General features: G+C 43.2%; 1 protein-coding gene across 1 annotated transcript in view; it reads right to left on the bottom strand.

Annotated features, from left to right (window-relative positions):
* Nucleotides 1–19,307, bottom strand: part of LOC128349603 (parapinopsin-like) — a 95,591-nt gene that overhangs the window by 11,567 nt on the left and 64,717 nt on the right. The gene's annotated exons all lie outside the window — the stretch shown is intronic.

Genomic DNA, 19,307 nt, shown 5'->3' with positions numbered 1-19,307 from the left:
CATAGCCATATGCTCAACTAGAGCAACTTCAGTCACATTTTGACTGAGTACACCTTGCAATGCAGATTGCAGAACAGACCAGAGCAGTGAGTGAAGCACAAGTTACTATCAAGGCCAAATAGGGGTGGAACCACCATCGTGCAAACAGGTTAAAAGAATGCAAAGGGCTGCCAAGGTCCACAGGGTGTGTGTGGCTCAGGCTCCGGAAGAGCTCCAAGCAAACTCCCCATACCCAGGCTCTGGAGAGCCTTGAGTGAGTTCTCCCCTATCCTTTTCAGACACCGTTTGCTGCCTGAAAGCCTTTATTTCCCTTTCTCTCCCTCCAGTGAGTGAGAGAAAGGGAAAGAGATACTGTCAGGCAGCAAATGTTGCCTGAAATGATAGCGGGAGAGCTCACTTGGGCTATCCCAAGCCCAGGCCATAGCCCCTTTGCACGTTATGTCACATGCACAGGGGCATGGCCTTGAGCTCCAGAGAGCCTGAGTGAGCTCTCTCCCTGTCATTTCAGGCAGCACCTATTTCCCTTTCTCTCCTTCACTGGAGGAAGAGAAATGTGACATCACGCGCATGGGATGTCGCTTGAGGGGTCGCTATGCGGGACTAGACCCAGGCTGTTATTCAGCTGGCTCCACACCTGAGGCCAGAGAGGAAGCTCATCACAGCAATCACCAAGAAATATTTCACACAGAGAGGGCTGCCACTGTCCATTTCACAACACTATCTCACAAACAAAACAAACCACAACTCAAGGAAGGAAGGCACCCAAGTTCTGCCTTTGTCAATTTGAGATCTAGCAAAACTAGATAGTTATAGCAGCAATAGCACAGCATATTCTACTCAGTGCTGAGAAAGGAAAACCACAAAATCAAACCTATTTTCCTCCTCTCCTGATTTATCCTCTTCAAGAGAGCCATAATGGCTCGCTCTGCCTCCCATTCCCTTTGAATACATTTTGAAATTCCTTCCTTTTGTGTTCTCCCTCCTCCCCGCAGCCAATGGGGGCACAGCTGCTCATTGACAACATCTGATTTCTATGATCTCAAGCCAACCAACAAGCAAGGAGATTGCAAACCATTGGAAGCCAGTGCCAGAAGACCAATCAGCAAGAAAAAAGGGCCTCCAAAATGGTGCTTGAAACGTTGAAATGTTTTGATTGAAATGGGGTTGTTCTGTCCTGATTCCTGAGCTTGAAACAGGCCCTTTATTTAGAAAGTGTTTTGTTTTGAGCTCAAAACAGCCTGTTATGAGTCAAAATGTTTCATGGACGAAACATTCTGCATGTCCCTAAAAAGAAATTTAGTCACTGCAACCTGATTTTGTTCGCTGCCAGTCAGTGTAGACATTCGGATCTAGATGGACCAATGGTCTGACTCAGTATAAGCAGTCAGAGTAATAATGTATGAAGAAGATCAAAGATATATTCATAACAATGTCAGAATCTGAAACCATATACTGAATAATACAATATTAAATAGAGACCAAAACAGGAACCATATTGTAGATAGTCATATAATGAGTGATACAATATTAAGTAGAGGCCATAAAGTAAGAGCCACAGATAGAAACCATCATAATACAATGTTAAATAAAAACCAAAATAAGGACCCTATTGTAGACAGTTATGCAATAATATACAATGTTGAATAGAGACCATAAACACATAGTTCTAAACATTGTTTTCAAGTTCTCCATCAGAGTAAGTAGCAATATATATCAGGTGGAAAAACTCAAAGCAGACAAATCTCAAGGTAAATCTACAAAGCAGAGAACACTCTCTGTGTGTCTGTCTGTCTGTCTGTTTATCTGTCTCATGGGGACTCCTCATATTACTAAAATTTGTTCACTGCTATTACATAGCTTTCAGGTAATTGGTGACTTATTGTTCTCTACTTTGTAAATTTCCTCAGTTGAGTGGCCCTTATCATCATGAAGAATATATACCCCACAATGATTTAAAGGAGAAACAAGTCCCCCGTGCTTGCTGAAATCTAGGGAAGACGCATTATACTTCTTTTTTTAAGATAACTTTCTGTGTCTACATCAAACAAGTCTGGTTGCTTGCCCAAGTAAAGTAGCACTTTCCCCTTACCTTCATTGGCTTTCTGGTTAGAGGTAGATAAGGGATACAGTACCCACACTACGAGGCTATTCACACACACGTGCAAAGCTGGGCTAAGGGAGCCCAGTCCAGTTGTGCATGCATATGTGAACTGCCAGGATCGGGCCTAATCCTGGTGGCAAACCTGCTTGTAGAGCCACCTTTTATAATGAGATTAAAGGAGGAAGCACTCCCTTAACCTCATTTTTGTGGTCATGTGTCAGCTGCAGTCGTGGGTCTGGCAGCTGCGCTTGCAGCCGTAGCTGCCAGACAGTAGGGAGCATGGATAGGGGAGGGGGGAATCCTCATGATGCACTGCACACTTGCGTGGGGCATTATAGTATTTCTGGGAACCTGGATGACACATCCCAAGCCACCGACCCACCTCTGCTGCCTGCGTGAGTGGGGAATCATGGGTGCGTGAGGAGTGCACTCAGCACAGGAAAAGTGGTCAACTGTGGGCACAACCACAAAAACGGGGATAAGGAATCTCTTAACCGTGTTTTAAAGGGTGGAGTCACAAGTGGGTTTGCCACTGGGATTGGGCCCGATCCTGGCAGTTCAAACGTGTGCAAAACCAGGCTGGGCTCCCTTAGCCCAGTTTTGCACATGCATGTGAATAGCCTCTGAATATATATTTATGTGAGGGGCATCAGGAACGGAGGTGCACCTAGGTTATCTTGAAGCCTGGTCCTAAAGGACTTTGGAGGGCCCCCCCCTCTGTAAATTAAGTATCATCATGCTCCGCTGGGCAACCACACCACCCAGAACAGTCTAAAGAGGATTTGGGGGCCCCTAGGGGCTGTGGAGGCCCTGGACTTCAGCCCCTAAGTCCAGGGGTAAGAGCACCTGTGATCGGGAACTTGTATGGTCCCTGACAAGGGAAGTCCAACTATGGAGGGAAGAATACTGCATCTTGTTATGGTTAGTCTTTCAACAATTGAGTCTCACACAGGAATCTGGTGTGTTCCAAAGGCAGAGATTGATGATCAAGGCCTTGTCATCTTCAGAGATATGTGGTCTGAAGAAAAAAATCAAACCAGAATGGGTGAAAAGAAGCATCTCTTTTTCTCCTCAGAGGCCCAGGGGAGAACAGCATGAAGAGGCATGCCCCATCCTTTCTTATCTTCTAGGGGTCTCAACAGGAAACCACACATTTCAACATTAATTTCTAATATGATGGGCTTACGCTATAAGGGCAGTAGCATGTAAGAAATGCTACCATACTATCCAGAATGTGTAATGGTTTAATAAACAAAACTAACACGATGGCCAGGTTTTTCAAGATAATTTTTATGTGCACCCCAGTCAGAGGGTTATTAAGATAAAGGTCTTGGCTTTTACTTTTCATGTTGTGATAAATGTAAATGTCAACATTTTCTTTCCAAGTATATGTAATTGGCTGATTTTTCTACAATATCCTTTTCCATAATTGCTGTACTACAAAGGTTAATTTGACTTTGCACTGGTTTTCAAAGTTTTTAAAATGCCAATAATATAACCTATAGCCCCAATCACAGTTTTTGAGACCTGAAAGGCACTGTAAAAGGTCTTTTGTCTAACCCTCTCCTTTTTTGTTGGACTTATACCTCTAAGATTCAAACTTAACTTTATGATTGGTAATGGTAATCAAACTTTAAAGCCCTTTTCAAAATGCCCAAATGTGTGTGGGGAATTCAACAATGCATCTGGCACCAGTGATTCACCAGTTTAGTCATCTGTTGAGTTGTAATTGCTATTCATGAAGTAGTGATTCCCCATCTGTATTCATGAATTTAAAACTATATATTCATGAATGCATGTGTTTAAGTCAGTGCCAGTCCTTGACAGAACATCCATCAAAGTCAATATGAGTTCTTTGTTGGCATTATATACTTCCCTTTGAATTTTATTCAAATCCATCTTTATTTAATTTAAAACTACGTTTAAAAATTAGATTTAAAATACGAGATATGATAGGATACTGTGAATATTTATAGATGAAATGATGAAATAAAATTTAAATGTTTTTAAAAACATTTAAAATAGTCTCTCCCTGCGCGTACTGTGCTAGTTTCCTCGGACAAACATCTATATAGGGCTATAGAGTCCTCTGTGTGCATGGTGCTCAGAAAAGAATGAGAAGTCAGATTTCTGAGGGTCTCACAGTCTCAAATAGAGACAAAAGGGAAACAACAGAAGAAAGGGATGAAAGTGCGTGAAGGAATAAACTGAGAAACAATATGTGTTTGTTTCATATAAATGTATTAGGCTTAGTTACAGTATGGTATAGAGACTAGAGACTAGGGGAGTTTGCCAAAGGTTTCATGGAAAAGTTGAATATTGGGACGTTTCAAGAAAGAAAGAAATGTGACATCATGAAGAACGTTCCAGGCATAAAGGGCAGCAAAGGAGAAAAGATAGAGTCTGTGAGAGAAAAAGGGCACATTTCAACAGTGAAAGGTGGTGGAACTGGATCAGTGAACCTGTGTCGGGACATATGAGTAGAGAGATAAGAGTTGCAAGGTCATGGAGGGATTTTAAGGTGCAGCATTTAGGAGTGGGCAGGAAGCTAGTTTAGGGATTTAAGGAGGGCCATAAATGCTCAGAACAATTTTCGCAACAGCATGGTGGCTAGAGCTGAGGGAACTGACCAAGGGTGATGTAGGAAGGGAGGCAAGGGGGACAAGTGCCTCCATTTCTATTTCAGAAAGTTAACAGCTCCCCCACCCAGAAATGCACCTTGCCCATTCTGTGCACCACCTGAATTTGTTTTTTTCCCCTGGTGCCACCACTGGAACTGACACGAGACCCGAAAGGAAAAGGTTGCAGCAGATGCCTCAGAAGCATGATGGTGGGGATCAGTCTAAAGCCCCACCCAATACTGGCCAGTGGGGGAATCCCCACAGGGATAATTAACCAAAAAAAGGCATCAGTTGCAGTCAAGAATGATTGACTGATAAAGGCAGTGGTGGCCAGTGAGGGCAGGGTGGCGTGGGGGGGAGGGCGGAAAGAGGTACCTTTAAAACGTAGCACTGGCACCCGCAAGCCGCTGCAAGCAGCAGCGTTGCGCCCCAGGATGTGCAGAGGCCAGGTGAGTGCCACACGGAATGCTGCGCAGGGCGCCACTGCTTGCAGATGGCAATGGTCCTGTCGATAATCACTTTTTAAAGGTACCTTCCACTGCCCTCCCCAGCCACCACTGGATCAAGGAGATGTGCAGACATACTCTCTAGGATCCCATGGCTGACTGCAGAGCCTTGCTTGCTGCTATTACTACTACAACTACTACAAATATTTATATACTGCACTTCAACCAAAGTTATCGAAGCAGTTTACACAGAAAAATAAATCATACATAAATAAGATAGTCCCCTGTCCCCAAAGGGCTCACAATCTAAAAAGAAACATTCGGTAGACACACCCCACCCACTGGAGGGATGCTACGCTGGGGTTGGATATGGACAGTTGCTCTCCCCCTGCTAAATATAAGAGAATCACCACTTTAAAAGGTGTCTCTGCTCAGCCTTGCTTGCTGTAGCTGTGAACAGAGCAGAGCTCAGCTATGGAGGAACGCACACAGCTGAGTCGAGGTCAGATTCAAAGGCTCAGAGGCAAGACCAAAGAGTCCTTGAGTAAGTTTCCAGTTCTGCTATTCTATTAGCATCCATGAACTAACCTGTGTCTTTTCAGTACAGCTGACTAGGTCTCCTTTCAATGTAATTTTTAATTGGACCAACTTACGGCCTAGCAGGCTGCTCAACCCTTTTGAAACAGAGAAGCTTTATCTCATTTCACTGTCCAATCAGAAGCATATTATTCTCTTGAAAAAGAAGTGCCACAGGCCAACATCCCCACAAAAGCTGCTCCTCCTTTCCTTACTGTGGGGCTGCCAGGAGAACCCCACCACACCGTGATGACGTGATGACTTGATACTTTTCAGAACAATGTTAAAAACAAAACAAAACATTGTTTGATGCATGATGACATTCTGCCTGCCTCACTCTTTAAAAACAAAACCAAGGCTCCTGGGTTGCAGGAATCAAGGTAAGAGATCACCAAGGGCATGGAGCAGAGTTTTTTGAGGGGACAGAAATGAAAGGCAGCGTTTTTTGTTAACTATGTGAACGTAGAAATGACATTATGGTCTGAGTATTGAAGGGGAGGCCAAAGCAGGGAAAGTAGTCAGGCTTCATGCCTGCTCAACAGGGCAGACAATGATGCCATCAATGGATAAGATAATGAACAAGGAGAGCAGGGATTAGGGGAAAAGAGAAGAAGCTCAGTCTTGAATATATTGAGCTTGAGATGTTGATGATGCATCCGAGCAGAGATTTCATTTATTTATTTATTGTTAGCTTTATAGACAGCTTTTCATAAAATTATTCCAAGGTGGTTTACAAAAGTGAATACAATAGAATTCCATAAAATTAATTAAAGCCATAAAAACATAAGAACACCAAAAGGAACGGCCATAAAAACAAAACAGAGCAGTGGGAAAGAAGAGACTAGCAACCTGTAAGGGGTAAAAGCCGGAACAAATAAGAGTTTCTTTAGTTGCTTTTTAGAAGCAGCCACAGAAGCCACCGGGAAAGGATTCCAGAGCCTGGGGGCAACAACAGAGAAGGCCCTGTCCCACTATTTACTTATAAATATAATCACAGAGGGCTGGTACAGATGATATGAAGCCCAGCACACGTGATGAGGATAGGGTCATGCTGAGAGCATGCCCTCCATGACATCGGTGAAGGACATCGCAAGACACTCCCAGTTGTTTATCATGAGTCTGAATCCAGACAAGACGGAGGTACTTATTGTGCGGGGTTGTCACTCAGGAAGCGATATTGATCTGCCTGTTCTAGATGGGGTCACACGTCCTCAGAAGGAACAGGTATGCAGTTTGGGAGTGCTTCTGGATTCACACTTTTCCTTGGTCCTCTGGTTCCCCAGGTTGAGGCAGTGGCCAGAAGTGCTTTCTATCAGCTTCGGTTGATATGCCAGCTGTGTCCGTTTCTTGAGGTTCATGATCTCAGAACAGTAGTACACTTGCTGGTAACCTCTAGACTTGATTACTGGATGTGCTCTATGTGGGGCTGCCTTTGTACGTAGTGTGGAAACTACAATTAGTACAAAATGCAGCAGCCAGTTTGGTCTCCGGGTCATCTCAAAGAGACCATATTACCCCTGTATTACAGGAGTTGCACAGGCTGCCAATAAGTTTCCAGGCAAAATACAAACTGCTGGTTATAACCTATAAAGCCCTAAACAGCTTAGGCCCACGGTACTTAAGAGAGCGTCTTCTTCTGCATGATCCCCATCGTCCACTGCGTACATCAGGGGAGGCTCATCTGTAGCTACCTTCATGTTGCCTGGTGGCCACCCAGGGATGGGTCTTCTCTGTTGTCGCCCCAAGACTTTGGAACGCGCTTCCCAAAGGAATAAGAGTCTCCCCATCTCTAGCAGCTTTTAAAAAATGCCTGAAGACTCATCTTTTTACCCAGGCTTTTTAACTTTTTAAGTTTTAGATTGTCTATTGATTTGTTTTAAACTGTTTTTAGCATTTAATTGATTTTAATGTTTTGTTTAGTGTTTTGTTGTGAATCACCCTGAGACCTTGGTTTAGGGTGGTATACAAATACGTCAAATAAATAAATAAATAAATTAGTGAGGGGACTTTTCATCTGAATCAACCCTCTGCACATGTTCCAAATATTTGTTTAAACAGGCATGCCTTCCCTGAGGTGTTCCCCAGACTTCCAATCACAAAAAAACCTGTTTACAGTTACAGCATCTGTCTGTCTCTTCAGACAAATGCTCTAAGTGTGGATAGCAGGCAGGTGGAGCGTTTGAGCACACCAACAGTGAGATAGGGCTTCAGGGTGTGCTCTTGGAATGCTGTACATGAGTGCAGCGCACACGCACACACACACACAATTTTAACATCTGAAGACAGCTTGTGGCATATTTGAATGCAGTCAGGAAGGAACCTGAGATGAGACAGGCTGACAAAGTGGGGGAGACGAGGAATAATGTCAAGGGAGGGGGCAACCAGGAGTTGGGAGGGGAATGCAGCCACTCACCTAGCCCGTCTGGGTGCGGCCTCTTTACTCCCAGGCTCGCAAGATGAGGCATAAGGCTTTGGGACCCTCCGGCAACTGGCCAAGCAGGTTTGGGGGTTGGGGCTTGTGTAATGCTAGCATCACCCGCCTCCCAACCCTAGATGCTATACAGCTCAGGGGGTGATATCCAGCTTGAGGGAGGCTTGGATTTCCTCTAACCTGCTGGGGGTCACCAACCTTAAATGCTATACTGCTTAAAGGAGGGGATTCCTTAAGCAGGAGCCTTGACAGCAGGTTGGCAAAGATGGAGAGTATCTGCCTCGGGGCTGATACTGTCTGGAACCAAGGTGTGTCACCCGGTGATCTTTGGCGGGCTTGCACTGAAGCCCATAGCTACCACACTGCAGGTGTGGAGTGCCCATCCTGTTTGCTCGTTATATGATCCATTCCTGTTGAAGTCAATACAGCTGTGGTCCTTGTTCACTCCAGTCCCTGTCTTGTGTCTTCATTGGTCTGGGCGCAAAGGATCAAGAGGCCAGATGGTGGGGTTATATGCGAAGAACAATTCATCAAATGAGACATATGAAACATAATCCACCATATAGAACATTTAAATCCAAACACAGATAACAATGAAAAAGCAATTCTACATGCCAATAACTATAGACAAAGCAGTGATTTTCAAGAGATTTTTATAAGTCCAATCAAGGAACATTTAAAACAAAAAAACTGTACTATACTAACCTAAGATCTGTAAAAAGTGTCTGCCGGCATCCTTTGTAGTTGGAAGATAGTGATTAATCTTTGACTACCTCCATTCGCCAACCAGAATTGGCCATGAATAGGTGAATAATCAGATGGGTTATTAAACCTAGCTATAAGTGAAGCAGTTGCCTGAGTGGTTTGTCAAACTGCTAGTCACCTGCAACAGAAAATCATCCCAGCTAAAATAATGTTTGACTGAAAATGTCCACAACAAGTTGTTGGCACTTCCAAAGACTTCCAAGCTCAGAAATATTTACAGCTTGAAAGTGAACACCACCTACTCACTTTTGTAACATAAATATGTCCGACTCCATTAGTCAAGTGAAATCTGATTGATTAATACAGGCTGACAGACCCATAGGCCAATATACAAAAGTCAGCATTTCAACATCCAACTTCAAATGATGATGCATTTATTAACAATAACTGGTGAGCAATTTCAGAATACTGTATTAGTTCTGGTGCTCCCAGCAGAAAAAGAAGAGAGGAGCAGTTATTTTTAAATCTAAAAAACACTTTCCTTAAACAAAGAACACTCTCCTTAAACAATTATTATTTCAATATTTCCAAAAAGGGAAGGTTAGAAACTAGGTGATAATTGGCAAGAAATCCAATCAAAAGACTTTTTAAAAGGAGATCGCCATGTGCAAACACCATGTGTGCTGACGCCACGCAGGGCTTCTAGGGATCCATGCCGACCCATCAGGAAGCTGCATAAAGAGCTGCTCTCTTCTTTCTTAAAGCTCTCAGACCCCGCTCCCAAAATGTGCTCAAACCATGGTTTGTGCACATCCCTAGTCTGTGGTAGGCATGTGCAAACAAGTTTGACCATTTGGGGCTGAACTGAACCGCCCCTTGTTCAGTCTGACTCCAGACCAAGCTCCCCCGTGGCCAGTTCGGGGGCATAACATATGGTTTTTTTAATGGGCCACACAGAGGCCCTTTGTGCAGGTGCAGCAGCCTCCAAAATGGCCACCACGCTGGGGGGGGGGCAAAAAACAGCCAAAGAATGGCTGCATGGCCAATTTTTTTTTACTAAGGGATGCCAATGGGGGGAGGGGCAACCTCCACACACACACACTGCCACCTTAGACAACTCCCCCAGTGGGGGTAAGTTTGAAAATAATAATAATAATAATAATAATAATAATAATAATAATTTTAAAAGCTCGTGAACCACCCCCAGACCAGACTGGGGGGGAAGGGGTTGAGGGGGTGCCGGATCGAACTGGCCCAGTCCAGTTTGGGTTCAGTTTGGACTTGAACCAACCAGCCAGATCCATGCACACCCCTAGTCTGTGGTTGACAACAAGTACCTTTACTATATTACCATACCATTGTCTGTGGTTGAGGACAAGGACATTTGCTAAAACACAGCAGAGGCCTGGTGAGGGGGAGACTTGGGCCTTCATGGACTAAAAACACATGTTCTGACAAAGACTCTTCCCACTGTATTTAAATAACCCTATCTAAAAAGACAGGCCATGGTAATAACTGTCAGAGCAGATTTGGAGCTTGTGGTCTTCTGGGACTTTGTTTTGCTTCTGGAAAAGCAGTAGCAGCTGCCTCCAGAAATACCTTCTATCATTTATTTAATGCATTATTGCATTGGGTCCAATCCCTTTTTGGAATAGGATACTGCCACACTTCCCCATGCTTTTGTAACATGTAACATGCTTTATGTGAGCCTGTTCTCGAACACTTTGGAGGCTGCAGCAGGCACAAAATGTCACCACCTACCTTCTGTTACATATTGGGGGGATGAGACCACCTATCTGCTTTCTTCCAGGCCCAATTCAGTTTTCTGGTGCTTACCCCAGTTTATGGCCTGGGACTAAAGATTTTTGGATCACACTTTGCTTCCCTTACTTTCCTTATATGTGGTAAAATCATTAACAGCTAGGATCAGAATCTTCACTCCAATTCCTGTTCCTCTGGAATTACTGCCCAATGTTACTCCAACTACTGCAACATTAGGAGCAGTTCTTCCCTTATGCCCTTCCATCCTAAAGAGCTACAAAACCCACCTTTTTGAGGCTTATTTTATGGAATGCTGTTGAGTTCTGGGATATCTTTATAGCAGCTGACTTTTGTTGCAGAGGTATATTATTTGTTTAATATTTAATTATGGCCTTATAATGCTTTACTGCATTTTTATGTAAACTACCTTGAGCCTGGAAAAGGCAGCATATATATTTTATATAGATTTATAAATGAATGTAAATAAATTTGCAGCTTTAAAAATTCTCTCTCTCTCTCATATATAACTTACAGCTCCTTTGACAGCCAACATAATTCAACCATTTCATGGGTCTTGTGGGATTTTGCACAGCCTTCTTTCTCATTTGTTTTCCTCACCTCCTTCCTTCATTTACTCCTCAATCCCCCAACCTCTGTATCTTTGATGATTCTTCCCTTAGGTTTCTCTTTGTTAGTTCATGGCCTACTCCTCCACCTTCTTTCAGCCATCCTGCCTATAGGTTCCTTAGGTTTTATACAGTACATCCAGGGTTCTTTTCCCAGCCAACTTTCTAGTACTCAGATTCTCTGCCTGACCACATCCCTCCCCACAACATTTTCATAAGATGGACTTTTGATGGGGAATTCTGTTCCTTCAAGAGCGGGAACATTTGTAACCATTCTTTGATGTCACAGCATCTCACAAACAGCTGAGTAGGGAGGACTTTCAAACAGGTCATTTTTAGTGTTACTATTATATTTAAGCTTATAATAAATAAAATATTGTGCAGTGGTCCTCCCCAGTCTCAGTTCTCTCCATCTATGAGTAGTTGGATAATTAGTAATGAGTGGAAAAGGCTAAGGAGCTGGCCCACACAAGCATCGTTGTAGACTTGCTCACATTTCCCTGCCTCATCACACAACCGTGCAAGGCTTCCTTCTACTTCTTATTTTTAAAATGTTGCCTTTTCATCATAACTTTGCTTATTCTACACAGTAGGGATGTGCAGAACATTTCTAGCTCACAATAGAATGCCCTTCAAAGAAAGGGCCTGTTTTGAGCTTGGAATGGAACGACCCTATTCCGAGTTGGAACATTTTGAGTGTTCTGAGCACCATTTTGCATGCCTGTTTTCCCTTGCTGACTGGTTTTGGCATTGGCTTCTGAGTGGCTTGCGATCTCCTTGATTCTTGGTTGGGTTATACAAATCAAGTTGATTTGTAAGATAACAAGCCAACCAAGAAGCAAGGAGATTGCAAGCCAATCAGAAGCCAATGCCAAAACCAGTCAGCAAGGGGAAAACAGGCATGCAAAATGGCGCTCGGAACACTCAAAAAGTTCTGAGTTTGTTCCAACGGAACAACCAGTTCAACTGGTTATTCCGGGCATTTGTGTTCCATTCCGAGCTCAGAATAGAACACAAATCCCATTCCATGCTCACCCGTACTAGGAATATAGGAAGCTGCCATAATCTTCATGCCATTTACTTTTTCTATTAACTTGAGAGGCTATCTGAACGGCTGGAATGTCACTCTCCTCAAATCCAAATCAACAGTATGAAGAGGAGAGATGTGTGAAAAGTTCAACCATGCTGTGTGTGCACTTGCAGCGGTATTACACACCTCTGTGTTTTTATGGAAATTGCCATGCTTTCAGGTAGAGTTAATATGTTCTTGGAGACAGGAAATGAATAAAATTACAAGTGTGTGAGAAGAGAGTCATAAAGCCTGTAGACTGTGAAAGCAGTTAATTGAGTTATTAAAATAGTGACTGAGCTACAGGCTGTCCCACTACACACAAAAATAAAAATAAGATTAAAAATGCATAACATAATTTTAAATTACAATTACAGGCATCAATGAGAACAGCAGCATGTATATGAGAAATATGAAACTTTTTTGTTAATCATACAGACTATTAAAACCATCAAATTTACGTCCTTAGTAGGTTTATTAAAATGGTCATGGCTAGAGACTAATTGAAATTTCTATTGAAGCCCATTATGAACCACTAGTCTTTTCTGTCTAGGCTGCATCTACAGTTCTACAAAGTGCTAAGCACAGGAATTTTCCAAAGATTGGTTCTGATACAAGGTTTTCCACTCCTGCAGTGTTTTAAGTAATTCCACTTTGATTTTCCAGGAAAGATCCTAGAACAGAAGTTTAAATTCTGCCAGCTCTTGCTCATAGATATTTCTTTGCAAACTCCTCTTGCATTCTCAGTCCTGACATAAACATTTCCGTATGTATTCCTTCACTCCACTCTTCTGAAAGCACTCCAGGAGAGATGGCTTTAAATTAGAGCTGGCCATAGGTTGTGACCATTTAGCAAGATCCAAATGAGCGGCTTATGGGCATAGGTGTCCAACAAATCATCAGACATCAAGGATAATAAAGTATATAGAGAGCTGGTCTTGTGGCAAACACTTGTAGCCCAATAAGAGTAGCTTGTGCCAATTAGTTCCAGCATCCTCCTTGGAACAAATGTATCATGTTATGCCTAGCAATGAGACTGAAGTTCAAAAATATTGGGGTCGCAATGCAATACGTTGCATCCAGCATACATTATACACATGTCTTTTGAAGTGAGGTCCCTTGCCCCTGAAAATAGTCTTCTGTAGGGATGTGCCAAAACGTGATTTGGCTGTTCAAATTGCTGGCACTGTACCTGCTCCTTCTCCACTCACTGTTGTTTCTGTTGGTTCTGTTGTTTCTGAGGTATTCTGAGTGTGGATTCTATGATAGCAAATGAGATTTTCAATGAGACACCATGAAGCCACTCTAATTTGCTATCATAGAATCCACACTCAGAATACCTCAGAAAAAACAGAACCCTGTACGCCATGGGTTAGAAACCCATGGGGGTGGTTGGCACCCTATGTGCACTACACCACCACTCACTTCAGGCCACCCCAGCACCCCCCAAGTGCACTTATGGGGCTGCTGAAAGTTCCATTATATTATAACGTATGAGGAAAAACCTTAAAGATGCGTAAACTTCAACAATTAACCAAAAATTAGCCCTCTGCCCAAATCCTTTGAAAAAATTCAGGTAGCTTCCTTGCCCCTACCCGGCACTACCACCAACCCCACACCGCTCTAGGCCACCCCTTTCCCCCCGACATGAAGTGACACACCCTCCATTATACCTAATGGGGGGAAACCTTAAAGATGCATATTCAACAATTCACCAAAAATCAGCCCTCTGCCCAATCACTCTGCAATTGGGGTGGTAGCCTCCACCCATTAGGCACTACCACCCCACCCCACTCTTTTGGCTCAGATCCCACACTATGCTCCTGATCTGCCCCAAAGACACTAAAACTTCAAAAATTCACCAAAAATCAGCCCTTTGCCCACTCTGCAATTTGGGTGGTAGCCTCCACCTATTGGGCACTACCACCCCACCCCACTATTTTGCCTCTGGGACCCATTTTTTAATCCGAATCGATTCAGATTCGGATTAGGATTAATTCGGATCCGAATCGAATCGGGGTGATTCGGATGGGCCATATTCGGATACAAAACAGAACAGGGGTGTTTCGGTTCGGATCCGAATCGAAACACTGAAAATCCGAATTGCACACCCCTAATACATAGTCTTCACAATACCAGTCTCTGCATCAGCTAGACTAACTATCTCAGCTCCCATCCCCTGTTGGAAGCCACACAATCACTTACCCAGATCTGACTCTACTCACCAGGGATTGTGGAGGACCTGATAGAAACTGTAGGAGCTATGCCATGGCATCAGGACAGGTACCTCCTTTTGTGTGTCAGCTGCCATTTGTGTGGCAGGTGACAGTGCTGTTTCTGCCCCCCTGCTCACCACCACTAAGTGAACTGCTGCTGCCTCCCCCTTCTAGGACCCATAGTGGGGTGGGGGGAGGAAAGATTGTGCCATTGAATCCGTGTCGACTCCTGGCAACCACAAAGCCATGTGGTGTTCTTGGTAGAATACAGGAGGGATTTACCATTGCTTTCTCCCGCGCATTATGAGACGAAGCCTTTCAGCTTCTTCCTGTATCTCTGCTGCCCGATATAGGAGTTTCCCATAGTGTGGGAAACATACCAGTAGGAATTCGAACTGACAGCCTCTTGCTCCCGAGGCGAGTTGCTTCCCCGCTGCGCCATTAGGTGACTCTGTACCTTACCCCATAATGCACAGGAAAGGAGGCGCCCCTTCCAACTGCATAAAGGAATGCAGGAAACAAAATTCAGCTCCCTGAATTTGTCCAATATTACTTGTGTTGAGGCAACCAGGTCACATTCCTGTTTTCTTGCTCTGCATCAGCAGGCAAGGAAATCCAACGAAACACAAGACACAAGGACAAAAGAGTTACAATCTGGCGATCCTCCCTCCATCCCTCTATTCAAGCTGAGTTCCAAGATTTGCCCTTGCATTGCCACCAGTCTAAATTGGGGTAGGAAATGTTCACTGGAGGCGTAATAGGCGAAGTCACTCCACCTATTGGGTCTCTGCTTTGTCATTTCCTGGATTTTATTGTTGGGACTGAGGTCACTTTTTACACCTCACCCTTACTATACAGCAGGCCTGCTCAACTTAGCCCCCCTCCCCCGGTGTTTTTGGACTACAACTCCCATAATCCCCAGCCACAGTGGCCAAAAGGCAGGAATTATGGGAGCTGTAGGCCAACATCTGCAGGAGGGCTGAAGTTGAGCAGGCCTGCTATACAGGCACAACCCTGCAACTCCTAATGCTGAGCATATAGGGTTGCCCTGAGGTAGCTGGCCCCATAATGACCAAAATGCCTCTAGGATGCCTGCTGGTTATTTTCAACTTCAGTATACAACTGCTAAGGCACATAAATTGTAGATTTGGCAACACCCAGAAAACGATACCTGTTGACAGGTACAGTACATGAAGGCATAGTCCTTCAGATACAATTTTATTTCAGGCTGAGGCATTTGGGATTACCTTATGACAGAACTGAAGCATTAGTGCCATCAGAGCTAAGCTTACATTTGGAAATGCCATGCTTTATTTCCATTTTTTAACTGAGAACATCTATCTAATGTAGGTTGTCTTTGGTTTTTTTCATGTCATGATGATGTCAGGAAAACATAATTATTCATGGTTATTCTCAGTTACAGTACGTTTTTTAATGCCCAAATTAAGTATTAAAATACAAAGTGTTGGAGTCATATACAGCATCAAGCACCTGGCTGGAAACATCAAAGGAAAACAGGAATATCCTAAGTATTCAATATTTAGCTATTAAGATGTATAAATCTTGTTTGCCTTCTAAAGAAAAGAAATAAAGAAATTGAATGAAATTTGTTTTTTAAATGATCTAAGCCTTGCCTATGAAGATGATTTCATTTATTGGAAATGTGAAAAAAACCCTTTTTAGTTTTTTCAACAATTTAATGTTTCATGGTAGGTTTTTTTTAGCACACCTATACATAGTGCCACTTAGAGATTATTGTTGGCTCAAAACAGCTTTTAGTAAGCTCCATTTTTCTCTGTCTTTGAGGATGTTCGGTCTTTGAGAAAGTCGCCAAGATGATAACTTTAAGTTATAGTTTTTAGCCTCCCTCAGGCTAAGCCCTAATTTATTTATTTATTTTATATATATATATATAAAATATGTGATATATATATATCACATATAATGGCTTCTATCTGTAAACTTCTCTTCCCCTCATTCTCTACTATAGTACTCTAAAATGCATTACAACACAAATATGCTTTTAAAAAATCAAATACAATACAAGAAGTATTCTTCCTTTCTTCCCACCCAAGGTCACATTTCTTTTGCCATCAATTGTTTTGGTAGAAATTACCCATCTCTCTAACACCAGTAGCAGTGTAAAATTGTGTGTGTGTGTGTGTGTGTGTGTGTGTGTGTGTGTGTGTGTGTGTGTGTGTACACATGCGCGCACACACACACACGCATACATGCTTTCTTTCCAGTTATAAGCAAATTTTAAGGTTTAAATAAAACTGGAATTCTGGTACTGTTTTACTGTGAGTAGATAAACACACACATGCATGCTTTCTTTCCAATTATAAGCTAATTTTAAGGTTTAAATAAAACTGGAATTCCGCTACTGTTTTACTGCGAGTAGATAATCAAAACCACTCAAGTTTCTTTTCCACATTCACAGATACCTGCAGTTTTACAGATGTCATCAGTCAACTTCACTCTCTGGTACATTCTTCTGACTTCAGGTGTTCCACAGGATGGGACTGTTAACCCGTCTGCTAACAATCTGGAGTCAGAACATGATGCAGTATTCATGATCCAGATACTGTATAGTCATATGCAATAATTAATGGGCAATTTATGACTGGGGCTGGGGATGTGCTTTCCCATGTGCACGGAAATGAAAATGGAAACCTACAACTCCATCCACATTATCAGAGGCGCTCTTACCCCTGAACTTCGGAGACCAAGTCCAGGGCCTCTACACACACCGCAAAGGAGCCCCCCAAATCCTCTTTAGTGTGTTCTGGATGGTGTGATCACCATGCTGCACTGCTGGCCCATGCTGTGCCAGGTGGCCAAGTGTGATTGTGACCTGCACTGGGAGCTTTAGAGTCAGAGCGGGGAGTGGGGAAAGAAATATGTGGGATGGGAATATGCTAAGTTGCATGTTGAAATGTTTCTGCTAATGCATATTTGCATAAATATACCTGTTTTATATTCTTACATTCTTGTGAGTTTAGTTAATGTTTGTGCCCTCAAGAACCCACATGTTAAAAATTGTGTGTGTGTGTGTGTGTGTGTGTGTGTGTGTAAGTAAAGGCATGGTGCTTAACTTAGGGAAGGTGGGGCTCTGAAGGCCTTTAGATCAGGGCTCCAAAATTACCTATGTGCTCTCTGCATATTATGCAGTTTAAATAAGAGCTAAGTAATATGTTTCATGTCCATATATGCAACCAATCTGCTAGGGAATCAATGCCTTATAAATTTGTAGCTGGCTGGCTGGTTGCACTGCAGTAACTGCATTCAGCCATAAGGTGTATGGAAATTAATATTGCCTACTTACATCAAAAAGGGAGCATCTGCAGCAAAAAGACAAAGATATAAAAGGGGGGGACCTGAATTACTAAGTCCTCTACTGTGTCCCTCACTATCTTCCCCACTATTAGTTTCACCAGTCTTGTTATCTTTCTCTTGTTCTTTGTTGGTGGTGGAAGGCTCTCCCTCTGTATTATGCACACACAAACCTGTGTTCATAACAAACAAGAGAGGTGATCACAGTGGACATGGTTTTAAATAATATATAAGGTAGGGAAGCATTCCTTTTCCTGATTTTTTGACTCTCAGAACAATTTATGGGCAGATGGCATTGTAATTGCAGATGCCACTTGAAAGTCTCGATCCTAGCTTGGAAATGCATTTCCTAGCTAAAGAAAGAAGGAATAATTTCCACATAGCTCTTCATCTAAATTTAGATGGCTTGTTTAAAAGGTCTCTGAGCATGGTCCTAAATCAGACAATTGGTCCATCTAGTTCAGCATTGTACAAACTGATTGGCATAGATTCTCCATGATTTCGGGCAGGGGTCTTTCCCTTCTACACACAAAGCAGATGCTCTACCACTGAATACTAGGCCTTTCATCCCCCAAATAATTAATAACAGATAATTTCTCTGCATCCTGCCATTGAATAAGATTGCAGGATATTCTTTTGCCCAGTAAGCACCCGTGGAAAGGAATGCCTATGCACAGCTTCAGCTTGTGTGCCAGCGGCACTCTTTTCTGGAGATGGCAGATCTGGCCACTATCACCCATGCACTGGTTATTTTGAGGCTTGACTACTGTAATGTGCTCTGCATGGGGCTGCCCTTGAAAAGTGCTATGAAAATTCAATAAGTTCAGAACATAGAGGCTACTAAGGGTGGGTGTGGAACCGTATACCGCGGTTCAGTTCGAATTCCAGCCGAATTCAAACCAAACTGCCAGTCTGCAAACTGGTCCGGTCGGACCAACTGCCAGTTCAGTTTGATTGGTCAAACCAGGTCTAACTGGTTCAATTCAGTTCAAGGATTCCCCTTTACAAGCAAAGGGGTGGAGGAATCCTTAAAATGGCTTCTAAAGAGCTTTACTGGTCTGGCAGTGGCCATACTGTCACTCCTAGAAAGCCCCCGGTGCTCCCATGTGTGGAGGCCAATCAATGTCAGAGCTGTGCTGCATGGACAGGCTACTAGGGAGCACCAGGGGCCTTCTAGGAGCGGTAGTATGGCCGCCGCCAGATCAATATGGCTCTTTAGAAGCCTTTTTAAGGATTCCCTCACCCCCTTGCTTGTAAAGGGGTATCCTCACTGGATTCCCCCTTATAGCCCCTTCAAACTATCAAATTGGTTCAACCCTGTCTGCCTTGAACCAGGCTTGATCTGATCGCGGACTGAACTGCATCCAGTCCATGATCAAACCATCAAACCGTTTTGTGTACACCCCTAGCAGCTAGGCTGCT

Source organism: Hemicordylus capensis, chromosome 3 (genome assembly GCF_027244095.1).
Source record: "Hemicordylus capensis ecotype Gifberg chromosome 3, rHemCap1.1.pri, whole genome shotgun sequence".
Taxonomy (NCBI): Eukaryota; Metazoa; Chordata; class Lepidosauria; order Squamata; family Cordylidae; genus Hemicordylus; species Hemicordylus capensis.
This window is presented reverse-complemented; position numbering and strand designations above follow the sequence as displayed.